Source organism: Chrysemys picta, chromosome 1 (genome assembly GCF_011386835.1).
Source record: "Chrysemys picta bellii isolate R12L10 chromosome 1, ASM1138683v2, whole genome shotgun sequence".
Classification (NCBI taxonomy): Eukaryota; Metazoa; Chordata; order Testudines; family Emydidae; genus Chrysemys; species Chrysemys picta.
In genome coordinates this window covers 92,339,931-92,355,597 of record NC_088791.1, presented here as the reverse complement: position 1 = coordinate 92,355,597, position 15,667 = coordinate 92,339,931, and the positions used below count along the sequence as shown (strand labels likewise).

Below are 15,667 nucleotides of genomic sequence, written 5' to 3'. Positions count from 1 at the left end.
TTTGTGTTCAGGCAGAAGGCGGCTTCTTTCAGATCATGTGAATGAACTAATGAGCATATCAATTGAAGGAATGAAAGTACCGGACCTACGAGAAGCCACCAAAGATGAACGCATTGCATTCAAGAAGTTCATTAACAGAGTTGTGCAAAATTATAACAAGAAACCAAGAAGGATGTGCTTCATAGAAGGCTTGAGTAGCCAACTTTAATTTGTGTGATGATTTTGAAACATGAGTTAAATTTAATAAAATAGTCATGAAACATTTTTTAGTTTTTACTATGGTGCCATAGTACCATACCCCCCTCCCTGTAAAATCGAACATCCCCCTCCCCCCCCTAATTTCAGTTCCTGGGGGAAACACTGCATGCTTGAGTGCAGTCTGTTGGGGGTAGGAGGGAGCACGCATCTCAGGGCTTGTTTTAATAGGAATGTGCTGCATTGGGTTTCAGTGAGGGCTCCCTCTGCGATGGTGGTGGAGGTTGGTGGCTCCCGTCCCCAGGGTTGATTGGCTGCACACTGTCAGGGGCGAATGCCCATTGGCTGTGCAACCTGGGGGTGAGTGATGGGGCTGTGGTGGCAAGCTGGCTGGTGACACCGGCAGGGCTAAGTTGAGAGTGTGGCACTGATGACACCTGGGTGTGACACAGCACTTCTGCGCCTCTCCCCGCCCAAGAGATGCACATGGCCGGGAGCAGCCGGATGCAAAGGGGAGAGGTGAGGATATTGAGGGACCCCCTTTCCATTGGAGGAGACAACCCCTGCCTTGTCAATCCTGGGAGAAGGGGCAGGGCCATCTACCCACAGAGAAAGGGAGGGACCCTGGGAAAAATCCATATCCAGTGGGCTGTTGGGCATTCCCTCCGCCCCACAGGACCCACACTTAGGGCAGCACAGCGGAACAGAGGGTCCAGAAGATTTTTTTTTTTTTTTTTTTATTTAACATTTGGTGTTTTGCATTTTCCTGCTGGTTTCTGAGCCTGGTGGGGGTTACACTCCCATCACCTGGTCAAGCTTTTTTCTGCACGTGGGAGGCTGAGGAAGTTCCTTTTATGTTTGTTTGATTTTTAAATGAAAGTGGAGCCCCTCGGGCTTCAGGAAGATCACCAGATGTTGCCAGAGCCACCAAAAAATTGCAGGAGTTGGCAACATGGTTAACTCCCATTTGTACCTTTTAGAAATCTCCCCACCTGTGTGATGGGGCCTTTCTCTCACCCTGCAACCTAACTCTGGGGGTTGGATTTAGGGAGGCGGATGTACCATTTAAAGTGTGTGGGGGATATAAATTTGCCTCCCTCTGCCTGACCTGCCTTTTCCCCTCTCCAGTGCACCACCACCCACCCAGAATCCTGACAGCCCTGGCCCAGGAGCCACTCCACCCCTCCCCCTCCTCCACCTCCTTTAGTGCTTCCTTGCTAAATAAGCAAGGAATTGCTGAGCCAGTCTCATTGTTTAGATGCTTAGAATCACTCTCTGTCCTACTCCCTGTGTTGCGTATTTTAGAACCACCACAGAGCACTTAGACGTCTTACCTGGTATCTGAGCTGCCCAGATAATCTATTCTGCCCAGGGAGTTGAACCAGAACCAGAAACACAGTTCAAACTGGTGTTTAAACTGGAACTGAACCGGAACCATAATTTTGTTCTACCTACTGATCTGGAACTAGAACTGAACTGAAAAAATATTTGGTTTACTGATTAAAATAAAGTTTCAGTATTTTTTCAGCTCTATATTTTAAAAACTACTGTGAGCTTATTTTCATTATAAAACAAAACAACAACATAACAAATAGGCGTGTGGTTGCTACCAGAAAGGCCTATACCCCAGTATAATGAGACAAGAATAGCTGTGCACAAACATTTCCCCCCCCCCCCCAAAAAAAACATTAATGGAATCTGTCTGCACCTCTCCCCGCCATTACTGCCCAGCCAAGGATTCCTCAGCAGCGGAACTTGGGCTGAAGGTGGAGCTGGGGATGGGGGAGGAGCTGGAGCTAGAGGTGGATCTGGTCAGGGGGCGTAGAGAGGAAATGAGGGCAGAGCAGGGCTGGGGGTGGAGCAGGGAGCAGAGTGGAGCTGGGGATGGGGGTGGATCTGACCTGGAGGTGTAGCATGACTGGGGGCTGAATCGGATTGGGGATGCAGTAAGGCTGGGAGCGGAGCAGGTCTGGAAGTGTGGCACTCCCTCCCCACCCCCAGTAGGGACTGGCCTAGGCCCCGCAACACACCACCCTGCACGCCCTCCCCCCCCCCAATATTCCTACACACCAGCCTAGGGGGAACGTGCCTCACAGTTTGGGGTCACTGGACTAGAAACAGGCCAGCCCACAAGAGTAGGGAGGGTATTGCTTGATTTTAGGAGGTTCATATTATTAATTTGGATATTATGGGTTATAGGCTCGTCAGATAATCTGATCAGAAGATAAGGTTCTTGTCCCAAAAGCAGGCTACATAGAATTTGCAAGGACCCTCGGGATGTAAGACAGGACACTCATACTGAGACAAATGTAGCCTTTCATTGAGCTAAATGGAATAATAATCAAATAGTAATCAAATGGTAAAATAATCAGAGTTACAAATGCAATAATATAGTCCTAGAAAGATGTGTGATATTATATACTGTAAAGTTTTTGATTACTATACTTACACCCATCCCTGATAACCTGGCAGTAAGAGACAAAGGACCAGCCTCACCTCTGGCATGCCAAGAGCGTTCGGGTCCAGGTTCCTCAGTTCTTGAGTGGGAGGTGCAGAGCTTAGGAGATGCTAAAGACCTAATTGCTAAAGAAGCTAACTTAGTTCTTAATTGTAAGTTTAAGTCAGTAAAGTACGTTAGTTAAGTAAAACATTAACAACTAATAGACAAAGAACTAACGAAGCTGCCTTGGCCCGGTGGGTCACACCTCTTATAGGGCTTGAACACCTGAGTCCCCGCTTCTATGTCCAAACTTGGTTTCCTCAGCCACAGTACATTAGGTTACACTTACTCCATAGGCTGGCATGTTTGTACATATTGATGACATATGCATACATATTAATAACATTAGATCATTCTCATATTTGTTATTTCTGTCCTACTCAGTTATATCAGTTATTTCCTTGTGGTGGACCTGTTACGTTTAAAGAGGATATGAACTTAGGAAGCCCCTTATGCCAACCTGCTTCAATGCATCTTTTATCTATCTATGTTAAAGATCACAGCCATATATGGACCTTATGCTTTAACTCATCACCACCTATCTGGGTGAAAGATCACAAACAGATGTAGGCTAAATTTGCCTTAGCTCAACACACAGGATGTGGCCTGTAGGTCCCTTGCGTTACAGCCAGAATACTTTAATATAAACCTATTATAACCTGTTATAAGAAAATAATAGGGACAGTTACAATGCCATATTCCACATCGTGGGATGGAGGAAGGGTATCGTAAAGGTGAGACTCAGAGTCCTGATGTGTTTCCGGAAGGTACCCCGGTACCATGGATATATTTTCGCCATCATTAATATTTGGTACCTGTCTAGGTCTTTGCCTATACTTCTTGGGTTTATACTGCATACATCCTAAAACAATGCAAATAACCCCTATTGCAATTCCTTGGGCAATAACCCACCTTTTAACCCAACATCCTTCCCGGGGGTTATTGAAGACTCATCACCTTCATTAATTAATTGAGTAATAGCTTAGCTTTAGCCATATTGTTAGTAATTTGTCTGAGGTGGGTCTCCTTACGAGCCAGTAATGCCTTTAATTGTAAGCTTAGCAGAGGAATATAGACAAGAAATGTGGGTGTACTTTGAATAGTTAAATCCTAATAGGCTGGGTCAGACTGAATGATGGTGATGTTTTCAAAAGTGGGAACAGGGGAAATTGCTTGGTTCCCTATCAAAGTAGGTTGCTTTGGAGTAAAACAAAAATTTGGGTCTGTGACAGGACACACCAAGGGACCATATTGGTACCTCTTTTGATTGGTTACCATGCAAAATTGGCAATTTCCAGCATAGGTCACCCTCTCCATCAGAGTCTTCCACTTGGTCAGCGTCACCAGGCACGGCGATGATGATGAATTATTCCGTAATTCTTCTCCCTGTAGTCCACAAAGGACAGTGTCTGTCTCAAACACATAACATCTACAGATGTACCAAGGTCCTTTTTCAGAGCAACAGGCCATCTATGGAATTTTCCAGGTTCAAGCTGAAGTGTGATGGACCACCAAGGGAGCCACATTGACACGTTCACTGTAGATATCATCTTCAAAGTGACTTATAGAATGAACAGCCACCAATTGCCTGTACACATCCTTGTCTCGGTCAAACACTGGTAACGAGATCATGTATGAGACATACAAGGATCATGTCATTATACAATCTTTAGAAAAAGAACACCTCTCTCAGTTGGGGTGAGGTGTGTCAGATCCCAGCTGTCTCATTGTACCTACTGATAAATTCTGGCACAAATCCAAACACATGGATCGCTCCTTTCCCAGCCTTTGAAACATTTGGGGCAATACCAACTCAACAACTGGTCATCTTTCTTTATTACGTCAGGAACCTTTCCCAATCTTAGAGATTGTACTGCATCAGTGATTGTAGTTACAACATACGTTCCATACGCAGGGCAAATAATCTCTTTCCCTATATATTGATCCTTGTGCTGATTGTTGTTTAAAATGACTAGCTGGTTCATTTTAAATTGTACTTCTGGAGGAATTATGTGCCATTGCACATGTGCAGAATTTATCTCTCCCGCAGATTTCTTTGCTTTCCCCCAGAAAAATGACCTTCTGACAGGGAAGCAAAGGGAAGCTACAAGAGTGGTCACATGACCCTTCCCAGCAATATGGTTTGTGGGCCCAGGGCAGCAGGCAGAGAGGTAACTCACTGTGGGTCAGGAGGCAGGACTGGAGAAGACCCAGCTGGTGGCTCCTACTCTGCACCGGGCTCAGCTGCTAGACCTGGCTGGGCTGGGGAGGATGGGACTTCCTCTTCCCCTGCACAGCATCCAGGACTGGGTCAGACCCAGATTTCTCCCCCGGCTGCAGAAAGCTCTGCAAAGTCCCCGCTTCCTGCTGCACCCATCGCTCCTCAGCTGCAGGGGGAGGGATCCCTGTACAGGGAGCTGCTCCCCTGGGCATCCAGACCCCCTCATACCCTGGCCCTCCTGCCGAGCCTCACCCCACACACTCAGAACCCTCCTGCTGAGCCCCACTCCCCCTGCACCTGGACCACCTTGATGAGACACCCACACCCTGACCTCCACCCCACCGAGACCCAACCAGCTGCACCTGGATCCTCACCCCACTGAGCCCCACTCCCCCAGTATCTGGACCCCCCACTGAGCTCCCCACACCCAGACCCCCCTGCTGAGCTCTATCCCCCCCCCCACCATCAGACCCCCCTCATTGAGCCCCAACCACCATCACCTGAACGTCCCTGGAGAGTCCCATTAACATTGCACCCAGGACTCCCCTGTGCATCCAGATCCCCGTGCACCCAGATTGCCCCACACAAAACCCTCTCAACCCTCACCTGGATTTCCCCCACACTAAGCCTCTCCATACTTGGATCTTGCCTTGCTGAGCCTGCCTGCCCACACCTGGTGCATCTTGCACAGAGGGGCAGGGCCCTGGGGTGTTTCTGGGCCAGGCCTGGTCCTTGTGCTGTGTCAGGGTTGGGTGCAGCCTCACTGCTGAGTCCGTGTCCTGGGGAGAGCTGCACAGTGATCTCCCACCTCTATGCAGCCAGTGGCCTGTGCTCCCCAATGCCATGCTGGAGCCTCCACATTTATTTGACAAAATTTGAGAATTTTGAAGAATTTTAAAATATTGTGCATAGAATTTTTATTTTTTGATTATTTGGCACAGAAGGCCCTCAGGAGTATACGTTGGGTCTCATTAAATAGTTGGGTTATGTCATGCATGTTGTAAACAGTAAATCACTCTTCTTCTGCCAGGTTTCAGAGTGATAGCCATGTTAGTCTGTATCAGCAAAAAGAACAGGAGTACTTGTGGCATCTTAGAGCCTAACAAATTTATTTGGGCATAAGATTTCGTGGGCTAAAACCCACTTCATCGGATGGATGCAGTGGAAAATAGAGTAGGAAGATATAGATGAAAAAATGGGTGTAGCCATACCAACTGTAACAAGAGTAATCAACTAAGGTGAGCAATTATCAGCAGGAGGGAAAAAAACTTTTGTATCAATAATTAGGATGGCCCATTTCCAACAGTTGACAAGGTGTGAGTAACAGTAGGGGGGGGAAATTAGCATGGGGAAATAGGTTTTACTTTGTGTAATGACCCATCCACTCCCAATCTTTATTCACGCCTAATTTAATGGTGTCCAGTTTGCAAATTAATTCCAATTCTGCAGTTTCTCGTTGGAGTCTATTTTTGAAGTTTTTTTGGTTGGGGTATTGTGACTTTGAGGTCTGTAATTGAGTGACCAGGGAGGTTGAAGTGTTCTCTGATTGGTATTGAATGTTATAATTCTTGACGTCTGATTTGTGTCCATTTATTCTTTTGCGTAGAGACTGTCCGGTTTGGCCAATGTACATGGCAGAGGGGCATTGCTGGCACATGATGGCATATATCACATTGGTAGATGTGCAGGTGAACGAGCCTCTGATAGTGTGGCTGATGTGATTAGATCCTATGATGGTGTCCCCCAAATAGATATGTGGACAGAGTTGGCAATGGGCTTTGTTGCAAGGATAGGTTCCTGGGTTAGTGTTTTTGTTGTGTGGTGTGTGGTTGCTGGTGAGTATTTGCTTCAGGTTGTGGGGGCTGTCTGTAAGCAAGGACTGGCCTGTCTCCCAAGATCTGTGAGAGTGAGGGATCGTCCTTCAGGATAGGTTGTAGATCCTTGATGGTGCGCTGGAGAGGTTTCAGTTGGGGGCTGAAGGTGGCGGGCTAGAGGCGTTCTGTTACTTTCTTTGTTGGGCCTGTCCTGTAGTAGGTAACTTCTGGGTACTCTTCTGGCTCTGTCAATCTGTTTCTTCACTTCAGCAGGTGGGTACTGTAGTTGTAAGAATGCTTGATAGAGATCTTGTAGGTGTTTGTCTCTGTCTGAGGGACTGGAGCAAATGCGGTTGTATCTTAGAGCTAAGCTGTAGACAATGGATCGTGTGGTGTGGTCTGGATGAAAGCTGGAGGCATGTAGGTAAGTATAGCGGTCAGTAGGTTTCTGGCATAGGGTGGTGTTTATGTGACCATCGCTTATTAGCACTGTAGTGTCCAGGAAGTGGATCTCTTGTGTGGACTGGTCCAAGCTGAGGTTGATAGTGGGATGGAAATTATTGAAATCATGGTGGAATTCCTCAAGGGCTTCTTTTCCATGGGTCCAGATGATGATGTCATCAGTGTAACGCAAGTAGAGTTGGGGCATTAGGGGACGAGAGCTGAGGAAGCGTTGTTATAAGTCAGCCATAAAATGTTGGCATACTGTGGGGCCATGCGGGTACCCATAGCAATGCCACTGACTTGAAGGTATATATTGTCCCCAAATGTGAAATAGTTGTGGGTGAGGACAAAGTTACAAAGTTCAGCCACCAGGTTTGCCGTGACATTATTGGGGATATTGTTCCTGATGGCTTGTAGTCCATCTTTGTGTGGAATGTTGGTGTAGAAGGCTTCTACATCCATAGTGGCCAGGATGGTGTTTTCTGGAGGATCATCAATGGATTGTAGTTTCCTCGGGAAGTCAGTGGTGTCTCAAAGATAGCTAGGAGTGCTGGTAGCGTAGGGCCTGCGGAAAGAGTCTACATAGCCAGACAATCCTGCTGTCAGGGTGCCAATGGCTGAGATGATGGGGTGTCCAGGATTTCCAGGTTTATGGATCTTGGGTAGCAGCTTGGGTAGTTGGGGCTCTAGGGGTGTGTCTGTGCAGATTTGTTCTTGTGCTTTTTCACTGGGGCAAACTGCAGCCTGTAAAAGGCCACTCATCATTGGCAAGGAGGTCGGACCAGCTGCCTCTGCCTAAGCCCAAGCTGCACCTCTGCAACCTCAGTACCTGTGTAGGCCTTCACCAAGGCCTGCGGCCTGGGGATTTCCCAGGCTGGAGCTCTCCAGTTCCCTTGCCCTATTCCCCAGCACTGCTCCAGTTCAGGTACCATCTCTCTCCCCACCTAGAGAGAGACTGCCTCCAGCTTCTGGCCCACACCCTCCTGTCAGGGCCAGCTGGGCCCTAATTGAGCTGGCCACAGCTGTGGCTGCTACTCCAATCAGCCTAGCTTGGCTGTTTTAACCCCTGTTCTCCCGGAGTGAGGCAGCCGCCCCACTACACTTACCCTTAGAGCAATGCTAAGGGGGCAGCAAATCAGAAAGATCAGTGTCCATTTCATGGTTGGGATCTGCTGAACTACAGCTATTGCAATTCTGCTGGGTGTTGCTCACCTGGCTCCTGAGGTGAAAGTTGCTCCTGTGACCTGGATGATCGATACAGCTTTAACGAGTTAGCATGGTAGATTCTGTCTCTATTACACTTGCCTCCTGTTATCCTAAGTTTATACACTGCTGAACTGAGATTACTGATGATTCAGAAGGGTCTGATTCATCGATTACACAGCCCATGCTCTGGTGCTTTGTAAGATAACAACATTATAACATTGTAACCTTCCAAGTATTCTCTCTCTGGTTTTTGTCAAAGTAGGCCTTTGACTTTCCCCAGTTTAGCAGCTATCTGCAAGTGGACCTGATTTAAATGTTCTTGCTGATTCTGCAGGTAGGCATCCATTTTTATTCCCTCCAATTGAGTGCCACTGGTGTGGCTGGCACGGAGCTAGAAGCAGGGCAGCAGGTCCCTGAGGACGAAGAGGGTCCAGAGGACCCAGTTACCCCACTAGTATCCTCATCATCCTCCCCGGACAAGGCGGTGGTATAGCCCAAAGGATTACTTTGTTAGCTACTATATCCTACTAATCCAGCCAGCCATATCAAATAATATGTTTCTCTTTCTGAATTAATCCATTTCATACATGATCCTTATATTTTATCAGTATGAATTCCTATGAAATTGGGATGTGTTGAGGCATATGATATGTGTTTCCTAATAATTATACATAGATTAAGTTTTGCTGAAATGCAAGAAGCCTACGGGCCTGTATCTGGTAAAATCAGCTTAATAGCTAAAAGTATGATCAGTTAATAGTAAGTCAGCATAAAGGCTGGCAACCAATGGCACAGATAGAAATGGTCCCTGAACTTTGGGGAACCGAAGGGAGGAACTACACCCAACACTGAACAGGTTTATCCGGCGTCTGCAACCGGTTGGTAACCGCAGGGTGCACCACAAACCTGGAAGTCGCCAAGAGAACCTAGCTTGGCAGTTTTTGGAGTGAGACAATCCTTATTAATAAGTGGAGAGTACGTGTCATAATCCACTAACCTATAGGAGAAGGGTACCCATAAATTTCTTAGGGTACGGAAGTAAGATTTGGGTATAGTAGGTTGGGCCTGAATTACATAGTGTCAGGATCCTATAAAATACCATGTAAGAATATCTTAGAGAGCTTTTTTCTTCTCTTTGTTCTATAGACTATCTTTTTATCTACCTATCATTCTATCTTCCATCACGCTATCAGCTCAGCGTGTGTAGTACAGTATAACTATGCAGCATTCCTAACTATTGGGGAAGCCAGAACCATTGTGTTATCGGGCATGTCAGGAGTAAGGCTGGTCCTTCACCTCCTATTTCCAGGTCCTCGAGGAAGGGTGTGAGTATGTTAGGTTAAGCTATTTATAATAGGAATGTTACCACCAGGAGTTGTGGAATTCTTTTACTGTTTTGCAGTCATGAGTTTCATAGCATTTATTATTCTTTTGTTAATCTCAAAATTTTTATCAATGTAACCCCCAAGGAGATTACATAGATTCCTGGAGCTCTGTCTGCCGGCAGCTCAGGGAGGAGGAGCCAAGGCAAACTCAGAGTCTGCCTGGCAACCAATAGGGAGTGAGATGCTCCTCCCAGGGAGTTCAGGAGAGGGGAGAAGCCCTTTTGGAGAGGCTGGAGCCAGCCAGGGCAAGGGCAGGACTGGTTGTGTGGGGAGCTGGTGAGTCCCAGGCCTGCAAGCAGGGTTCCCCCTGAGAACTGGCCTCTAGGGACCTGACAGCTGATCCCTCACCTCGGTTTTCTTTCCCCACGGGTGAGTCCCAATTGGTAGTGTTTTTTGAGAAATTTCCCCAGCCAGGCTCCAGCTCCCTAGGTGAGACTAGTCACCACATGGTCAGCTCTGCTAGTCCAGGGAAGCTGCCTGCTGAGTGTGTGACTGGAGGCTGGGCTAGGAGGCTACAGTTGGGATGTTAGGGTAGTTGTATAACCTACACCTTGAGCCCTGCACCCCTTTGTGGTGAGGGGAAATCCTGGGACCAACGCAGCCTGATTCCTGCTTGAGGAGGATCCCTGACAGCAGACAGCAGCCCTTCTGCAGTGACTGAAGAGCCCAGCATCATCTTCAAACCTGAAGATCATTCATGGAGTTCGTGAGTGCACCATCTTTTAGTTAGTCAGGGAATTTGTTTTGGGGACCCCCTACTCCCTGAACTGTGTCCTCAAGCCAGGGAGTAAGGGTTTGAGGATTTTATAACCTGCTGCTTATTATACCTGTGGAGGGATTCACCACCTCCTCCCACTTGTGGGTCCTTTGGGCTGTACTGAACCCGGTCAGCCACACAGCTAAACCACCACAGAGAATTGTATAGGTCATCAAGGGCCCCAGCAAAGTACCCGTACCAACAGGACACTAATTTTACACTTGTTACATCAAGTCACGGGTATTTTCAGTGTGGGCACCGGTGACCCTAAAAATAGTGTTTCACCCTGTTATGTTGTATTTGTTGCCTGTTTAATATCATTATTGTGTTGAATATATTTTTATGTGTTGTGTTATTTCTTGGAAGTCTCCAACTATCTGGCAAGTAAATGGGGATTACTCTGTAGTTAGAATTTTCCGCCCAAGCTGCCCTGGTGATCCTGCCAGGAAGGAGCGAGGGAGGTGGAGTCACTGCCAAATAATTTCATAGAAAAAAAAAGAACAAAGATTCACCCTGATGAATGGGTGGCGGGATCCAAAAGAACCCAGACCTGTCCATCAAAACCTGTAAGCAGATTTCCATTAAAGGAGGTAACCAGGTGGAGAGAGGCACTACATCAATTTGGTATTGTCCTCAGTGTACGTGTTTTTGCCAAGCACCCCGACAGTCCTCTCCCGATATAGAACTCTCTGAGTTCTCGGACTCTGTAGTCTGAATTGGACAAGAACCTATAAATCTTCTGGTCGGATGCGAACAGTGGCAAGCCATAACAGCTAACCCATCAAATTCAGGTCAACAGTGGCGGGCACCTCCGTCTCGGGGCCGCCCCCTCTAGATAGTCGTGCCCACCAGGAACTCCTGTGTGGGGTGGCACAGAATATGAACCTGCAGGCTGAGGCGGTGGTAGAGTCGGAGGACCCTATGGTGGACATCCTGGCACTAGAAGGACCATCCAGGGTCACTCTACCTCTCATCAAAACTATACAAGCCAATGCAAAGACCATTTGGCAGACCCCGGCCTCCATCCTTCCCACTGCTAAGCAGGGCCGGCTTTAGGCCGATTCGGCTGAATTGGGCCCCGCACCAAGAGGGCCCCGCGCTGCAGCTGTCCGCCCCGCCCCCAGCTCACTTCCCCCTCCTCCACGCCCCGCCCCCTCCCCTGCTGATTCGCGGGAAGTCTGAGACGAAGCAGTGGCGGGCCAGCAGCATGAGGTAAGCTGGGGTGGGGGCGGGAGAAGGGCTCCGGGGAGGTGCGGCCCGTTCCCGCGGGCCCCAGGGGCTCTGGCCCGGCTTGGCTCCAGCCCGGCCCCCGGGTCCCAGTCCCGGCCCGGTCCCCGCGGCTTGGGTCCCCCCCCCCCGGAGCGGCTTCCGCGGCGCGGCTCGGGTCCCCCCGTCCCCCCCGCTGCGCGGCTCGGCTCCCCCCCCCCCCCGTGGCGCGGCTCGGCTCCCCCCCCCCCCGTGGCGCGGCTCGGCTCCCCCGTCCCCGCGGCGCAGCTCAGCTCCCCGTCCCCGCGGCGCGGCTCGGCTCCCCCCCCCCCCCGTCCCCGCGGCGCGGCTCGGCTCTCCCCCCCCCCCCATCCCCGCGGCGCGGCTCGGCTCCCCCCGTCCCCGTCCCCGCGGCGCGGCTCGGCTCCCCCCCCCCCGTCGGCGCGGCGCGGCTCGGCTCCCCCCCCGTCCCCGTCCCCCCCGCGGCGCGGCGGGGCTCGGCTCCCCCAGTCCCCCGTCCCCCCCCGCGGCGCGGCTCGGGTCCCCCCGTCCCCCCCCCGCGGCGCGGCTGGCGTCGTCCCCACAGCGCGGCCCGGCTTGGGTCCCCCCATCCCGTCCCCCCCCGTGGCGCGGCTCGGGTCCTGGGGGCGGCTCGGGTCCTGGGGGGCGGCTCGGGTCCCCCCTGTCCCCGCGGCGCGACTCGGGTCCCCCCGTCCCCCCCCGCGGCGCGGCGGGGCTCGGGTCCCCCCCGTCCTCCCGCGGCACGGCTCGGGTCCCCCCCGTCTTCCCACCCCCCCCCCGCGGCGCGGCTCGGTCCCCCCCGCGGCGCGGCTCGGGTCCTGGGGGCGGGGCTTGCAGCAAGCCCCGCCCCCAGGAATCGGGCCCCGCTCTTGCTAAAGCCGGCCCTGCCGCTAAGGGTGTGGAGAGGAAGTACTTCATACTCTCCAAAGGGTTCAAGTACCTGTTCACACACCCACAGCCTTGCTCGTTGGTAGTGTCGGCAGTAAATGAGAGGGAGAGGCAGGGTCAGCAAGCAATCTAAGGACGCCAAGCACCTGGATTTATTTGGATGCAAAGATTACTTCATGGGGTACTTCCAACTCAGGATTGCCAACCAGCATTGGGTCTTTGCTTTAGGTTAGACAGGATGACCACTCCAGCTTGTCCTGTGTGCTAGTTATGTTCCAATAGGGCTACTGTTTCTTTAAAAGATCTCTCTCCTACCATATCCTCAGGGAGTAAGGTACTCCATAATGCTCAATTCACTGTGAGCTGTAGGATTTTAACCCAGTCTTCCCTTGGTAAGCCAAATACTTTAACTGTTTCTTGCACATGCTGTGCATGCATCGCAACCGAAGAATCCTCCATCATCCCTACTTGCTTAGCTATCAAATCTAGGGTCTTAATATCTGTAACAGCTGCCACAGGACAATTTGAATCAGAATCTGGGGTTCACCTCCCTGGATCAGGATGTGGGTGTCTTCTGCCTGGATCTGAATCTATGGTTTCTGGGCCTTGACTCCTCAATACAGGATATGGGGTTCTCTTACCCGGATCAGCACTTTCCTCATCAGAGCTATCAGAACTTTCCCCTGCCTATAATCCTGCGTGAGCAGGGTAACTCTCCATAAAACCTCTACATCCTACACTTAAGGCATCTCCACACTGACACAGGACATCCCTCAGTCCATTAAGACTGGGTGTTACTGGGTGTTCTACAGGTACACCAGGTGATACCAGCATATACCAAGGGGGTGAAGATGGTCCACAAAATTCTAGGGACCTAGGCAGTGCTGGTGATCACCCAAATGTCAATAAGTGCCCACCCGAAGGGGGTGGGTCTCTTGACCTATATGGTGTCAATATAACATTGGGTGGAGGAGCAGACATGGCATCCCTTGGATGTTGTCTCTCTCTGTGTTGTAACCTAGAGATTACTACATCAGAGGCACTAGCTACTTGTGTCACCTGTGACACCGCATCTTCTAGTCCAGAGGATCTCAAACTGTAGTCCGCAGACCACCAGTGGTCTGCGAGCTCCATTCAGGTGGCCTGCAGATAGTTCCCTCTAAGATGCATGCCTGGGCGGTTGCACATGAGAGAATGAAGGGCCACCTACCTAGTTAGTGGAGCCGCACAGGTGTGGCTCCGCTAATTAGGTGCCTGGACCCTGGAGAAGACGCACATGTAAGGTGAAGTGGTGGCCTTGGGAGAAGTAGGGGGTAGGTGGGAAGGGGTAGTGGGGTGAGAAGAGGGGGTGGGGGGAATTTGGGATGTGCAGGACTGCAGCGGCCAGAGAAAGAGGCGACTTTCCCCAGCTCCAGGGCTGCGGCTGCCGGGGAGAGACCCCCCTCCTTCTCAGCCCCAGCTTGGGGGCTGCTGCGACGGGGAAGAGAGGGCACATCCATCACATTAGAAAGGTAAGATTACTGATATTAAAATATCAGTTGTGTGCTTTTATTTGTAGAACAAAAAAAGTTTATTATTATTACGTTTTTTATAGCACTTTTATCCAAAGCACTTTACAATTGTTAGCTAACAGTATAAATAACATTTGGAAAGATCATTAAGTGGTCCGCCGAGACCTTCAGCAATTTTCTCGTGGTCTGTGGGGAAAAAAAAAAACTTGAGAACCACTGGGCTAATTCCTGAACAATCTCAGTCTCTAAAAGCACCCCCTCTTTGCTAGTAGGGGCAGACACTAACAGAGGAGAGGATGGCTTCTCCCCCTTTGCTCCGCTCATCTTATCCTGACCTTTGCACCCCCAGTCACTTCCTCTGAGATGACACTTGACCCCACCTCCTGCTGTGCCACTCTGGAACTTCCCCTTTCTGTTTGCAGACTACGCCCAGCTGCTACTGGTAACTGACGGTCCCTGTGGCTCCTCAGACAATCTCCGTCTCCGCTCCTGAAGGTACCGTGTCAGCCTGTGCTAACTCTCCCGCCCTGCTTCTAGTAATTGGCCCCACAGGTTGCTCTATCTCTGTTGGCTCCACCATACTAACGGGAATGGGAACCGATGCGCCGGTCCTCTGATCTCTCTCACAATCTGTGTCACCATCTGTACCTCCGTGCTTGCTTCTTCTCTCAAGAAGCTTGCAGCGGCAGGCATTTTGTAGCCCTGCTATACTTGGCACTGTGTCCCTGGTCTGTCTCTCTAACACATCACAAACACTTTCCAACTCCCCGATTCTCTCCAAAAGCCGATCCCGGTCTGATTTATAGCCCTTCAGAGATCTTCAGCTGGCAGCCGCTTGGTCCTGCCAACAGCGTGTTTCCTCTCTTACTTTCTGTACCCGATACCTACTCTCTTCAAACTTCTCCTCTAACTCCTGCATCTTTTGAAAAAGTACTAATCGCTCCTCTGACACTGAATGTAGCCGATTTGTTAACTCCTTAATAGCCTTCTCTTTCTCCTCCAAAGCTTTCTGGGCTTTTCTGAGGGCCCGTCTACACTGGCAAAGTTACACTGCCAGAAGTTACAGCGCTGCTCAGAGAGGGCAGAAGGGAAATGGCTGTTGTATGTTCACACTGACAGCTGCCGGCACAATAGTTAGAGGGAACCATGAGCGGCGTATGAACCGCTGGCTGAGGGAGGCTAGCCCCTAGTCCTGCCCCTTCTGCTGGAGGCCCCAACTCTTCCACCCCTGCTGGAGCCAGCATGCCCCCCGACCCCTGGAACTGCCCCCCACACACACAGCCACCAGCCTAGTCCCGCAGCTAGACCCCAGCCCCAAAGGAGCACTGGGAGGGTGAGCGGCGCACGGCCTCAGTCTCCCCAGCTTTGGAGCGTGGGAAGGTGGCTGGCCCCACCCCCAGACCACTGGGGTCTGGACTCGGAGCCAGAGGACTGGAGCCACAGCCGCACGCAGGGAGCATCATGGCAGGGGTATGCCTGGCTGTTTGGGGAGCAAAGCCTCCCCCAGCCTATGCGACCC

General features: G+C 50.6%; 2 protein-coding genes across 12 annotated transcripts in view; one reads left to right on the top strand and one right to left on the bottom strand.

Moving 5' to 3' along the window:
- Positions 1-15,667, bottom strand: part of SLC25A17 (solute carrier family 25 member 17) — a 421,378-nt gene that overhangs the window by 370,338 nt on the left and 35,373 nt on the right. The gene's annotated exons all lie outside the window — the stretch shown is intronic.
- Positions 1-15,667, top strand: part of EP300 (E1A binding protein p300) — a 154,177-nt gene that overhangs the window by 135,514 nt on the left and 2,996 nt on the right. For 8 of the 11 annotated variants that reach the window (XM_065563293.1, XM_065563277.1, XM_065563268.1 and 5 more), the window contains one exon: positions 14,498-14,643. The gene's annotated coding sequence lies outside the window, so the exon portion shown is untranslated. Of the gene's footprint in view, positions 1-9,526; positions 10,472-14,497; positions 14,644-15,667 lie in introns of all 11 variants that reach the window. The other 3 variants (XM_065563265.1, XM_065563253.1, XM_065563259.1) reach the window with 3 other exon arrangements.